General features: G+C 30.6%; 1 long non-coding RNA gene across 1 annotated transcript in view; it reads right to left on the minus strand.

Moving 5' to 3' along the window:
* Window positions 1-4985, minus strand: part of LOC117169351 — a 56297-nt gene extending 51312 nt beyond the window's left edge. The window contains exon 1 of the long non-coding RNA XR_004466651.1: window positions 4292-4985. This is a non-coding gene — a long non-coding RNA (uncharacterized LOC117169351). The remainder of the gene's footprint in view (window positions 1-4291) is intronic.
* Between the last annotated feature and the right edge of the window lie 9810 nt (window positions 4986-14795).

Below are 14795 nucleotides of genomic sequence, written 5' to 3' on the forward strand. Positions count from 1 at the left end.
CCCCCTCCCGGTCCCCTCATGGACAAGCGTGGAATTTTGCCATACCCTCATACATTCACGGACTGAAAATTATTTTAAATTTATTTTTATTTTCTACAATCATTTGAAGATTAAATGAGAATTAAAAAAAAATGACAGAATTTTATGTTTAATGCAGTACTTTTTAAACTAGTATGGCTATTTAGGACTTTGTTTTTTTATTTAACTTGCTAACTTTGATAAAATGATTAGGAATGGATTTTCTCAAAATCCCTACTTTTCAAAATTTCCATTTTTTATAGATAGACGGTAATATTTAATACATATTCTCTGAGTTTCGTTCCCGATTTACTGCTACTACATATTGAAAAAAAAACTATTTAAAAAAAAGAGCAGGACAAAAATTGAAGAAGATAATGTTATTGGTTAAAAATTATACCAAAAAAGTATTTTACACTTTCTACATTTAGCACCGCACCGCAGCCAACCCTCAATGACAAAATAAATGGTATAGCCTGTCCCTTTGCAGTCTTGATATCATTTACTATATCATGATTATTATTGCGTACTAATTATTATTTTGTACTTAGTATTCTTTTGTTTATATCTTGATATATTTGTTTTTTTGACGCAGTTACTTTTCGTAAAAGAAACGCAATGAAAGGAATAAACAAATGTTTATCTTATTAGAGTTCGAAAGAAGTTAATTTGTTTGATCTGTTATTATCCTTATTGTGGCTACATTAAAACTTAAAATAAAAAGTAACTGTGCAGAAAATACACAACTTTTCAAGATGGAAACGAAAGGATAATCGGTACAAAATAATGAATGAGATCAAAACTCTGCGAGGGATATGCTATATGCATTACGTAACAATTAAGGATTATTTGTTGCGTTACCAAATAATAAGAAATGCACAATACTTTTTTTTATCAAAAAAGACATCCTCTTCAAAATTTCCCCCTTCTCTAGTAATTTTTGAAAAAAATCATACTTTTTTATATTTTTTGAAAAACAATTTTTTTCAATAGGAAGTTGTATAGTTCACTAAAACTCAAAGACTGCAGTACATATTATCATCTATCTGTAGAAAAATAAAAATTTTAAACAGTGGGGTACTGGGGTTTATGAAATCACTTGGTTTGTGAATCACTTGAATTGAGGAATACACGAAATTAATTTAATATTAAGTAAAGATTATGAAAGGTACAAAGGTGCAATTCAAATGTGGATAACTTTTGATACAAATTTTTTAATTAAAATCCCTTTTTTTTATTCAGTGGAATTAGAATGATTGTCACAATCAGGAACTCAAATTTGCAAGGTTTCAGTTAATAATAATCTATTAGGAAATGGTGAAATATTATACTGATATTCCCTTATTACCAAGCAAAAGAAGATTGGAATTTTTGTCTACTCAGAAATCAGTGAATGACGACTTTTCACTAACTCATAATGTATTATCGAATTTCAGTGAACCTAGCTGCCCTTTTCTAGCTACCCTGGGCTCACCGAAATTTCTTTTTACGCTCACCGAATTTCGGTGAACCTAGACACAGCCTTTTTCAAATTAAGTGTTACAGTAAAATAATTTAAAATAGAAACTATTACTCTTCACCGAATGTTTGTAGTGCACATTGTATTTTGTATTAGCAGGTTGTTACGAAAGAGTTCTTGTCTCGAATGGATACATTAACCTTTATGTGCGTTGAACGCGCGTCGTTCTACGCGTGCAAAGTACACTTTATGTGTTGCACAAACCCATTAACCCTTTTATGAATGAATCATAGTTTGCGCGTGGATTCCCAGAAAAGATTCCGCTATCTCTACAGTACAGATTCATGTTAAGTCATACAAATTTATCAATTATGCATAATTATTCAAACAAATTAGATGTTCCTGAGATGCAGCGATAACCTATATAATTATTTTCAAAACATTACAAAATTCTAACAGCGGGTTTTCAAAAACAGTGAAACACTACCAATTGAAATTTATATATGCAATTTGCAATATTTCATTAGTCTTCATAATATTTTACAGATTTTGAAGCTTTCATTTATAATAATTAATAACTTTTTTAATTTTCAATTAGTGCTCGTCCGAATTATTAGATACTTGACTCTGCCAGTAGAGAAAGTCGTCGATGCGAGACAGTAAGGCGCGCATTTTAAAAAATATGACTCATGATTCATCAGAGAAATAACTATACGCGCCTGCTTTTCAAGAGATGATCGAAATTAACAAAAATAGACGGGGCTCCGGAGCTCGCTTGGACACTGGCCAATCTCAAGTAAAAAAAAAACAGTATACAGCAGAGCTAGACAATCGTTACTGAAATATTTTTATTACACTTCAGAGACTTTATTACACTTCAGAGGTTTCATTTTAGAAAATGAAACTTTTCTTGAATAATTGCTTGTCTGTTCTTTTTTACAAAAACATGTGTCTGACTAGTTTAAAATTTTAAACATGTGAAACTGATAGATCCATTATCTTCAAGCTTAAGATAAATAAGAATTAGTCCAACTACTATGATTTATGACTTGCAATATTTATTTATAAATCTAAGAGAATGATCGAAGCGAACAAATACGGACCATCAGAGGCTGAATCTAGGAATCAGTATATAAAGAAATGTGTTGATCAGCCTTCTTATTAGGGGATATAAACTAAGAAGATAAATATTTGATATAAATCATTTTAAATGTTGATAGATACTAAGAAACAATTCATGGAGGTTTTCAATAGAAAATGGCTGTTAAAAAACGTTGGCTTCCCGATACTGGGGTTATCTACTGTACTTGTTAGAACCATTGAAGAATCTTAACAATTTGGGAATATTAGCGAGGAAGTGTCTTTGGCTGATAAAAACATACTAATGTATGTAAAATGACCCTGTTATGATGGAATGATAGAAAATATTTGGGTCAAAGTACAATTGATCTTAGACATTGAGATCATCAATATTTTAGATACGTTCAGAGAAAGTTTCCGGATCCACCTACTTTTGTTTTCGCTCATTGTCTATCCATTTTTGTTGCATTGAAAGGAAGTTCTCGCCCACAATTTCAACTTATATCTAAAGATTAAGAATCATATGTTAAATTTAACGGTATTCATTTCGAGCTGGCAAGCTCATAAAATTCCTGTTTAAAATACTGTTTTAATAATTGTATGTTTTAACACACAAAATTTTTTTCCAACATTAAAAAACTACAACTGTTTTAATAATTGTATGTTTTAACTGTTACCGCAAAGTTTAATAAGTTGGCTGTAATTAATTCCAGATTTTATGCTGCATTGATTTTCTGGTTTGTAACGATAGATACCCAATAAGGTTTCTCAAGAGGCAAAAACCGCCATCCTTTGTTGTAGACTATACTCACAGTTATTTATGAATCGACGTTTATGGGATACCTTGTGTATAGTTGAACATATCACACAAGCATTTATGTACGTCATATATCATGGCAACGATGTTGTGCTACGTGACTTGAGCTGTGATGAGGCTATGGGATCCCATTTACGCATTACGTAAAACATCAGTCGATCGTTATCTCTAATGCCTCGTTCCTCATTTTCAAAGTACAAATGTAAGGCCCATAAAAAATCATGAGTAAGGTGAAACAAGATATAAGCAATGCGAAAAAGTATTTTACAAAAAGATCCGCTTCTCGAAGTAATTTGTTAAAAATATTACTTTGAAAGAAGTTAAGACTTTTTTTTCATAATTCTAAGTTCGAAACTCCATTGAAATAAAGTTCGCTCAAAGCTAATTTATCTATTAATCCGCAAACTACTTGGAGTGTGCCACATTGAATTCCTATTGAATTGAGGGTAAATCCTATAAGATTATAATCTTCAAGCAAATATGTTGAAGCAAAGTCGACAGTCAAATAATTTAATGCAAATTAGTTAGTTTTGATATTGAACATTTTTCAATTTCTTGAAAGATTTGAAAATGGAATTGAACTCCCCTGCGCATGCGCAGAGACTTTGCAGTCCTGCCAACTCTTAATGGTACTTTTATTACTTTCAAATATATACATCTAGACTAAATATAATTATGCAAATGTAAAGTGCTAATTAAACTTCTTTTAATTCCGAATGATAGTAAAATATATTTACTGTATTAACAATGTTGACCTGCATGAAAGAAATGTTACTAAGAAAAAAATGTTTGTTAGATAAGAAACTGTTCTTTGATTCAGAAGAGATATCTTCAATCTTTAAGAAATAGGTTGATTTTTTCTAAGAGCAAGAAGCATGAAACTTATTGGAAACTAGCTTTACAGTCATTGGACATACCTTTTTTTGTAAATTCCGCGAGTTTCTGCTCCTCGATCATCCGGAACCTTTCGTACTCGGAGAACCAAATAACCACTGTCTTTAATGATGAAACGAACCAGCATATTTTCCGTTGATATCTCCACAAAATGAACTTTCAAGAACACAGTTCTTCATGGTAAAAAGACTTATTTAAAAAAAATCTAAAAGAGTATTTAAAAAAGATTGAAGTCTTTTTTTTCCACTGTTGCCGCCTTTCTCACAGGGGAGGGATCAACTAAACTCGCGAGTAATTTCGACACTGGATCGCGAAAATCGATCTTTGGACTCACGGACATCGGACTGAGATTTTTTAAGTGACGAAAGAAGACAAAGTACAGGAGGGAAAGAAGAAAGGAAGATGAAAGGTTGAACCGGAAGAATTCTGAAGAAGTTCGTACGGAGGAGCAAAAAAATATTTTTTTCTGTTTAATTCCCATTTGAATATCTTCTTTTGAATGTCTTAATGTTTCTAAGATTTCAATTATTCCGAATTGTTTCTTAGGGGGTTGGATATTTAGTTTTTGCGAAACGGACGCCAAAGAGGGAAGAGAAGGGGTAGGAATGAGGAAGAGATAAGTATGAATTCAAGAGGAAGTGAATAGATAAAGTAGGAGACAAGTAAAAATCCGTAGTTGTGTAGTGAACGAAAGGCGTGAACTGTTAAGCACCTTTCGTGGACGACCGGCTGCGGACGAGAACTGAGAAGGCCAGCAGACCGCTGGTGAATCCCCTCTTTTCCCAGTTTCTTTCTCCCACTCTGAATTTCCCCTCTCTCTCTCTCTCTTCTACCCTCTCTTATTTCGCTCCTTCACCTTCCTCGTCCATCTTCCGGCAAAAGGGCGATTTAAAATCGTGTAAGTCGACCCCGCGAAAAATCAAAAGCAACCCGCAAGCAAATCGTGCCGGTATTTTTCAAAAAAGCAGGTCGAAATTGGTGAGGTATACGCAATTTTCTTCTTCCAAATTGGACGCGCTCTGGTGGCAAGACGTCCAAGTTAAGCAAGCGTGCAAAATGGCCGTGCCCTGACTCGAATTCCGATCGAGTACGGATATGCGAATTGCGAATGCTTCACGCTAGTTGCTGGAATATCTGGCGAAGAAGTGAAAATTGGATGCAATTTTTTTAATGAAATTAACCTTAGGGAATTGATGGATGTGGGGAGGTTTAAAATGCACTGAAATTTGAGGCGGATGGAGTCGCAGACTCTTTCCGAGAAAGAGGCACGTGACGGATAACGCGCAATTCGCTGGTGGCCTTCGGCCTCTTCGCACTCGCTCTGGTTACGTGCGCATTTCAAATACTATAAGATTTTCCGAAGAAACCCGACGAAGATGTTTAATATTCTAAGTTTTTGAATTCAAGATTTTATTGGAAAAACTTGAAACATTTCTTTGTATAATGTATAGAGTTTGCAGAATCCAGAGACTCAGGATGTTGTGTGAATCATTTTATGCAAAGATAAAATGTAAGATCTAGATGAAATAAGAAACAGAAAAAAGAAAATGTAAAAAGCGTTGCAGGTGAAAATTCTGGGGGTAATCTTGCTATGCAAAAAAAAAATGAATATCGGTAAGGGTAAAACGAAAATGTTGTGATCTTTTATTTTACCCTTGCCGATCTTTAGTTTTTAGCATGCCGAGATTTCCCCCCGCCCTTTTGCTTGAAACGCTTTTAACCTTTCTTTTCTGTAAGAATGCTGAAGAATATTAGGCTACCATTACATTTTTTCGCATTGGAAATTGTATAAACTGTTGTTGTTCAACGCTTTCGACTTCTACTTTTTATGTGCAAAGAAAAAATTAATTAGACTATGAATATTTCATTAGTAATCGGGCTATACAAAGTAATATAGTTCAATTATGAAGACTAATGGTTTCAATGGGTCACCCGTTTGCCTTTTAACAATCTATTAAGCTCACAAACTAGTTGATAGATAAAACAAACGCGTTTCTTTAATCGTATGTATACTTTTATTACTTTTATTTTTTTTGTCCTCATGTATAATAATAAAATATCTTAAAATCGATATCATGGTCGGCATTAAAATTACGGAAAAATATAGTTCAGCAACAGTTTAATTTATTATATACTATATTTATTTTTTAATTGAAAATCTATTTAAGGTTTAATCAGTTTCATTTTAAGGCGTAAGCATCCATAACTAACATTTAAAAAATTCTAAATGTTTTTAACTTGAACAAAATGATGCTCAAACCGAAAAAAATAATAATAATTTTGAATTTAACCATTCTTATAATAATTAACAAAACAAAAGCGTTCAATATTTCTTGCAATATGGAGGACTTTGAAACACAAATTATACATTTCAATTACGGCTTAACAGTTACACGTTTTTAAATTTCGAGCAATTAAAATAATTATATTTATTTGATCAGCATATGAAATAATTCAATTTGTCTCGTAAAAGTGATCGATTCCTCAGTTCACACACGTTCTTATAATCTTGAAAGCTACTTACCAGCATTTTCGAATAAAATTTCCTAGTTATTACAAATATTAATGATAAAATAATTTGTTAATTAGGTTTAGATCAGAGGAAATTGAATAAGGATTTTTATCAATTCCCCTGAACTATAAATTAGATGAATAAATTTTTAATTAATGCAATTTTACTGAGAATAAGTAAAAATTGATAATTGAAATCAAAGAAATATTTATAATGTTATGCTTTATGTGCTTCAAAAGAAAATTGAAAAGAAAACTTTTCATAAAATTTAAAAGACATGCCTTCCTCTCCAAGCAGACTTCTATTATAAATGTACGGCGCAATTTAAACGCGACCTTCGGCAGCTAAACTGAAGCCGTAGCTGGTCATATACCTTTTGCGTCTAATTTCATGAAATATTTGACTAAGAAGGAAAATAATATTATTTTTTTAATTATTATACAATTGTTCTTTAAAATAATTGTTCATAATGTTTTGAAGGCATTTAAACTGAAAGATTAAATTGTGCACAAATTAATTTTCAAAATAGTTTTAAATGATCCAATCACACATAACTAGTAATTATTCATTAATTACTACACAATAAAAATGAACGTAGATACATATTTTTACATAGACAAACCTTCATATCGCATGTGCCGACTTTGAGCTCAGCCCAAAATTCAAGCGCTTCTTGCGGTTGATTTTCCTTAGAACAAAAAAAATTCTGTGCATTTTTTTGGTTTTAAATAATAGAACAGGTTCAAATGAGCATACTACTTTATTTAAAAAAAATATATTTTAACAGAAAATAGTATTTAAAATTAGTCAAAGTCCGAGCTGAAACGATCAAAATTGCGACTTATTGCATAAGATAAAGTGAAGGCTTAGAGATCAAAAACTGCCCTCAAATGTCCATATTCGTGATTTACAAATTAAGCGACAACGAAATAAATTATAAAAGTTCATTTCATTTTCAAAAGCTAGCCGGAAAAGTGAAAATTCAAATCAACCGCTCGGCTTAAAGCGCAACTGGTCTCTCGGTAGGAGCATGCTTCTCGATTGGAAGAAAATTAAATAAATTATTCTAGTTCAGATCTTGAAAATAAAAAGTGGCAAAGATTACAATAATATAAAAAATAATCTAAAAAAAATTGTATTCTGTTCACTCAAACACAGTACAAACAATTTTGAATTCATACACAACGACGTAAATTATGGATGCAAAAAGAGAATATTTATGTTTAAGGGATCCCATAAAATATCATTTTTAAATGTGTTGATGATGCCATGCAAAAGGATTAGGGTCTAAAGTGTTGCGATCGATTTCTACCTGGAACGATAAAAAAATCGATCCTAGTCAACTAGAATCTGTTAATTTGATTAAAGCCAATGTCAAGCTATATCTTCAAAATATAAAATAATTAGCTTAAAAAGAAGGAATTTCACATATTTTAATTAATTCAGTAACAAATGCTTACAAATTTAAATGTTATTACTTTTTAAAATCTTCAATTTGAAATGTGGTCTCTATTTGAATTAGGGAAATAGAATGACAACAATTAAAAATGATGCTTCTGAGTTACAATTTTTAAACTTTGAACATAAAAATATTAACATTTCTAAATAAATACTATTAAAACGTATGGTGTAATATTAATATATATGGTTTAATATATATAAATAAATATTTATAGGTATATTAAAACTTTATGATATTTGAATCTAGTCTTATATTTCATAGGCCGGAGATGTGTTGATAGACCCATTCATACTTTACGACCGTCATTTTCCTGGGAACTTCGATCCATGAAAGAATGCAGTGAATGCACTTTCTAGGAAAATCAATTTTGAGTTATAGTTTAAGGTCATATAAAGTATATAAAACGCGGAATAACAAGGTTTAATATCCTGAACTTAAACTGGTATCACTATTGAAAACGTCTAGTCATGCCCTCTGAATTTAAAAAAAAGTGAGAAATGGTCAGTGAATTAAATAACAAAGAATTTTCCAACGAGTGTTCACTGACAAACAGTGAAATCTCACTGATTCCAATTTAGAGAGTAAGCAACCACGTTACCGTCTCTAGTTAATCACAGGTGATTATTTTAACGCTCATCATACGATTGGCATTACGCTGAACCCATGGCATTTTTTGACTTGTGTCATTCTCGCATTATTCTGATGATTCTGAAGACAAAAACTTCAAATAATATTAAAAAAACAGATATTTAAAAGTAACCATTACATTTCTAATAAAATTTCCTTTAGATTAAAAAAAAACAACGTAAGCATTGACCAATTTCATCAAAAGATATAGACAATCATAGTTGGAAACGGTTAGTTTCACCCCATATGTACGTTACGGAAGTTTTTTGTGGATTGTACGATGAGCTTTAATAAAATCTTTTTAAAAGAACATACATGCAGAAAGCGCGAGAATCAAAATAATTTCGGTTATTATACACCTCTTAAATAATAAGGAGTCTGTGGAGTTAATAAAAGTTAATTGAACTCTTCAGAGGATTTATCTACGTAAGAAAAATATTACAATTTGACTGGCCACCACTGGCCGTTACTACTGAACTCTTGACCACCAATTTGAATCAGAGTATTTTACTAAAATGTTTTATGATTTTAATAAGTGAAAATCCAATCCGTGATGATTAGTGAAAAGTTCAATCAGTAAATTCAAGGAAGATCAAAATGAGTAAGGTTTTAGTGAATGGTACTGAAAATTCAGGTTGCCTTTTTACTGGGATATCAGGGAAGAACGACTGAAGTTTCAGCTAGACATATTAAAATGATTAAAAATGTTTAAATAGGTTCCAAATATACGCTGAGTTTTACATATATTAAAAAAGTGTTAATTTTTTGTGAAATAACGAAAAATAATGTTTGTCATATCTTGAAGGAGAAAAATATCAGAAGAGATAAACTTGTTTGTTGCCCGTTTTTCTATTTTCATAAAAACAGATACATTACTGAAAGGATAACACTAAAGTATTTTTATTCTTACAAATAAAAACTGTGTGATTAAAGGGTTAAGGTGGTTAAGGAGAAAGATTCCCTTATTGGCCCCTTTTCGATTACGCCATTGATAAAAACGGTATATCTTGATACGTCTGCGCGTTTCACATATACGCTTTACGCACGAGTCATATCTTACATGTTTAGTGTTTACATGGACACAGCACTCGCATAAATCTAGAGATATTCTTTTACAGCATATATGCATGTATATAGACATGCGACACTCACGTGGTGCGCATTACTGTTTAATGTGTGTACCATAATGCGTGATAATTGTTCGATCGAATGTGATTGTACGAAATACGTGTACTTTTAGGGAATAATCAAATCTTAAATCTCCTATATTGGAACTTTCTCAACCTTTCCAAACTTGATTTTAATCAATTTTTTCAATGATTTTAGTGAAAATAATTGAAAAGAATAAGTACAGCAGTTTTCATTAAAAACGCAGTTAAGCAGTTCTGGATAGGTTAGTCAGCGAACACTGCACATTTATATTCGTTTGCAGTAAGAATGTACAGAAATATAAGATTAAATTAAATAATTTAATTTTTGTGAAATTCTTGTACTGGGTATACTGTCAATCTTCTATCACTCAATTAGTGAGAAATAAGTCTAAAATTTCATTAAAATATGTTTCTAATCAGCGAAATTCGATGACATTTCAGTGAATTGTTTTTGATAATCAGTTGATTTTATTTCACTAAAATAGGAATACGTTGACTGACTTACGAGACAAGAACCAGCTATGCAACGAAAGCCAATGATACAATAAAAATTAAGCGGCATTTTTTGGATTTTTGCCATTTATTTCAACAAATTTGAAATAATTTTGCCAAAAATAAGCTCAATATGAAAAAGTTTCGAAAATATGTGACAATTATGTTTTATAATGAAAGAAACAAAACGTATATGAAATCACCATTAAGAGTGTGATATATAAAATTTCATTAACATTCATGATAGTCACTCGGATAATTTAATTTTACACAAAATCAAAATAAGTTTAGCAGTAATTTTCGATTCTCAATAATAAAACCGGCTGCCTTCTTCCAGTTATCCAAGAACCTAAAATCAACTATACTGAAATTAGATTTCTACCATTCAGGGCAAATTTTGGAAGAGTTCTACCCGTACGTTCCACTTTAATCATAAAAAGCAATTCAACTGACGAATTTTAGATTCTTACTTTAATTGCGAATATTGGACAAGATTTAAAGGAATGAACAGACTTTGAGTTTTCAAGCACACCCTGCCATACCGACCTGTATATTAAATTTAATATAAAATATACAGCTTTTCATATTTTAATGTAATTAGATTTAAATACCGTGTATGCGAATGACTTCATATACATTTTTATTAAATTTAATACAGATTTTTCGAACAGCAATTATGCCAACGTAGTCGCATTATTTTTTATTACTTTTTTTATTATTAGAATAGTTTTTAGGTTAATTATCATAGCTAACCAATGGTAGTTTTAACATTTTTCATAAATTTCAGTACCTACAGTCGTTAAATTTGCACTGAAAGTTACTAACGTACGAGTACTAAGTCATTTTAATAATGGCTTCATTAAAAATGATTTCTAATTGTGATACAAAAGTACTCACTAGAAACACAAATTCATACTAAAGTGAATTAGAAATCATTTTATTTCGCATTAGTTATTTCCGACAAAATATTTATTAAAATGTTTCCTAAAGCAAAGATCAAATGCGATTAACAGAAGAGACACCTCATTTAATCAGAATGTGCATATGCATGTAAAATGAAATAAGCAATTTAATAGCATAGACTATCTTTTGCTTTGTATAAAAATTATTTTTCTTAAATAAGCATGCTTGTACCTTTTGAGAAAACTTCCACTATTAAACTCTTTAATAAATGAAAAAATTAAAAATCAACATGTGGTTAATACATTATTTTTATGTTTGAACATGTAGTATACTTTCCTCCGTCGAAAAATGTCAACCACCAAATACATTCAAATGTTTTGTAAAATATCAATTAGCTATTAGTTTAAATTATTTATATTCCTTTAAAATGCATTTTTAATATAGCTTTATTACAGCTTTTTTGAGTTTGGAATTGTACAATTTCGGATGAAGGGGTCTCAATTGGTCAAAACGTGACAAATGAATTTTAATTCTCTATGATAAAACAATATTATTAATAAAATCCTTTCTAAAAGAGGAGTTTACGATATGTCTCGAAAGTCTGGCGTTGCTGAAAACCTGATTCGCATTTCTTTACTTGAAGTTGTTTTATATCTTGAATTAAAAACTTAATGCGAATTGAGAAAGAGGTGCTTTTTAAACATAACTCATCATCAATATTCTCCATTTTCAACAGTGTTTGGTTATGTCAGCTTCCTACATGGGAAATAGGTATTTTTAATGAAAAGTTATTAGATCTCAAAGAGTTAAAACTTTTTTAAAAGTTTACGTTTTTCGCTTTTGTTATATTTTTACCGTTAACTCACAGTTTCAAACAAAGTATATTAGAGTTTAAAGGTTAACAATTTTTTTATCACTTTTACCACGCTGGAGTTTTACGCTAAAAATTGATATTTTAAAACAAACATCTTTATAGTTCGGACAAGATTGGTAATTTTTAAACAGTTTCAAGATATAATAACGGTTTTCCCAGAAAATCGATTATTTTAAACAGAAATCATTAGATATTTATAATAGATAGTAATTAAATTTCAATGAAGATTCAACATGTTTGTACAATTTTAGGATAAGCTACCCAGGAAACAAAAATCCATTCACTCTTGTTGAATGGGTTTCGAAGGCTTTTGGATTACGTCTCTGTAACTTAAATTCCAGATTGCCAGCGATTATTTTTTCTAAAGACTCTTAGTCGTTATTATTTTTCTGACTAACTTATATGCCGAAAAAGTCTTTACACCATCTAAAACTGTAATAGCAAAAGGAATATAGTAGCCTTGTGCACGATTTCTTTTAATTTTCGATAATTTAGCAATTTAAAAAATTGTGTGAAATATGACAGCTTAACCTCAAAAAAATCGGACTCATTCAAAAAGAGGGAAATTGATTTAATATAAACTTGCTTGAAATGGTCATTGCAGTACATGGAAGATTCGAAGCTGATTAACAAAATGACCGATTCACATAGTCGCAGACCAATTCAGTTTTAACTTTCTGAATCTGCAAATAACAGATACGCAATTTACACAGTCGTCTTTTAAATGGTTTCTTTTTTCCTAGGAAGGGGGTCTTGAGCGGAAACATCGATTATATACATTTAAAAAAATGTCGAGAATTTAAAAAATCTAAGGTTGAATTAAAATCGGCTATTTTAAACAAAAAAGATTAAATTTCAAAGAAGATTTACAATGAGGAACAATTGTTTGTTACAGTGAGTTAGTTTTTTTTTCATCAAAAGTTGCTATTGTTAAAAAAAATCATTAGATTTTAAAGAATATATATCGCTTCTTAACATTAAATTTATATTAGAATAGAAAAATTCCATGGGAGTTCCTAAATAGCGCAAGCGATGTATTATATTCTTACACTCAACTTCTTAAAAACAAAATCATTTTAGAATCAACTCGACTCTTTCTACAGTCAAAATATTTAGCATAGTGTATATAATATAATATGTAATTAAAGTATTTTTCTTTTCATATAATTTCAGCCGTAATGAATATCATAATATATTACTATTAAATATATGCAATTAAAATTAAAATTTAGCAGTTGGTTCCTTTTTCCTTTCCTCATTATTATATTATAATGTGACTTGCAGTCTGTGACATAATCTGTCGCCGTACTTTAAATATTTTTTAAATACTCATTTACATTTACAAGGTGGATGGACTATTATTCATCAAGGTAGAATTAAATATTATACTATTTGAATTTGATTTGAATTCTTCTATAACATTTCATTTGAACGTATTTTTGGCTTACCTATACATAATTGTTTCAAATTATTTTATCATTATATTGGAATTTTAAATTCTAATTTCTACCCAGGTGCGAATTCAGGTCGGCACCCAGAGCAGGTGCGTTAGCCCAAAGTTGGACCGACTTTGGCCCGCCGTAGATCGGCAGCCAAAGTTGGGCCACCTTTTATATTTATAAGATACGTGTGTCGGCCCAACCTAAACAGCCAACGTTGGCAGACAACGTGGGTCCGACTGTGGGCTCAACTTTGGCTGAACATGAACCAACCATCAGGGCAACTATATGACCTCTTTCGTTAACGAGTGAAGCCGACTACTGGCGCAACGCAACGCTGGGCCAAACTGGGTCCAGAGATCGGCATGAAGGGATTTAGAAAGTTCTGAAGAAGTTAGCCCAACTCTGGGCCAAAGTCGGCCCGGATAACGGCATAAAGGGATTTAAAAATTGTTTTTAATAAAAAGAGGAAAATAATTAATAAATGAATTTTAAAATATTTTAAGTAATTTTAAAGAAGTTTCAAATATTTGAGAAGAATTAAAAAAAGCAAAAGAATTTTCAAGAGATTCTAGAGACTTTAAAATACTTTTTATGAGTCCAAGTTATTTTTAGTGATTTTAAGGAATTTTGTGCCATTTCAATGGATCTAATATGGTTTGAAAAGTGAGTAAAGGAATTTAAAATCTTAGAAAGCATTTGAAATTATATACAAAAAATTCAAAAGGTTTAAGGATTTTCATGTAATTTAAAAATATTTTTGAGCATTTAAACAAACTTTCAGGAATTTCAAGGGATATAACCGGAGTTACTTGATTAAGAAAATTTTTTAATTTATAAACGAATTTTAAAAGATTAAAAAATATTTAAAAGAGTTCGAGATATTTTTAATGAATTTAGGAGATTTTAACTAATTTTGAAGAATTTTTGAGGAATTTCGGTAGAATTGAAATGACTTTTAAGATTTTAAAGTAATTTTCAAATATAAATAATGTTCTTGAATTCTTCAAAGTCTGTTAAATATCTTGAAATCTTCGAAAATTTGTAGCAATCCTTTGAATTCTAAT

The sequence above is a fragment of the Belonocnema kinseyi genome, chromosome 3, assembly GCF_010883055.1.
Source record: "Belonocnema kinseyi isolate 2016_QV_RU_SX_M_011 chromosome 3, B_treatae_v1, whole genome shotgun sequence".
Lineage (NCBI taxonomy): Eukaryota > Metazoa > Arthropoda > Insecta > Hymenoptera > Cynipidae > Belonocnema > Belonocnema kinseyi.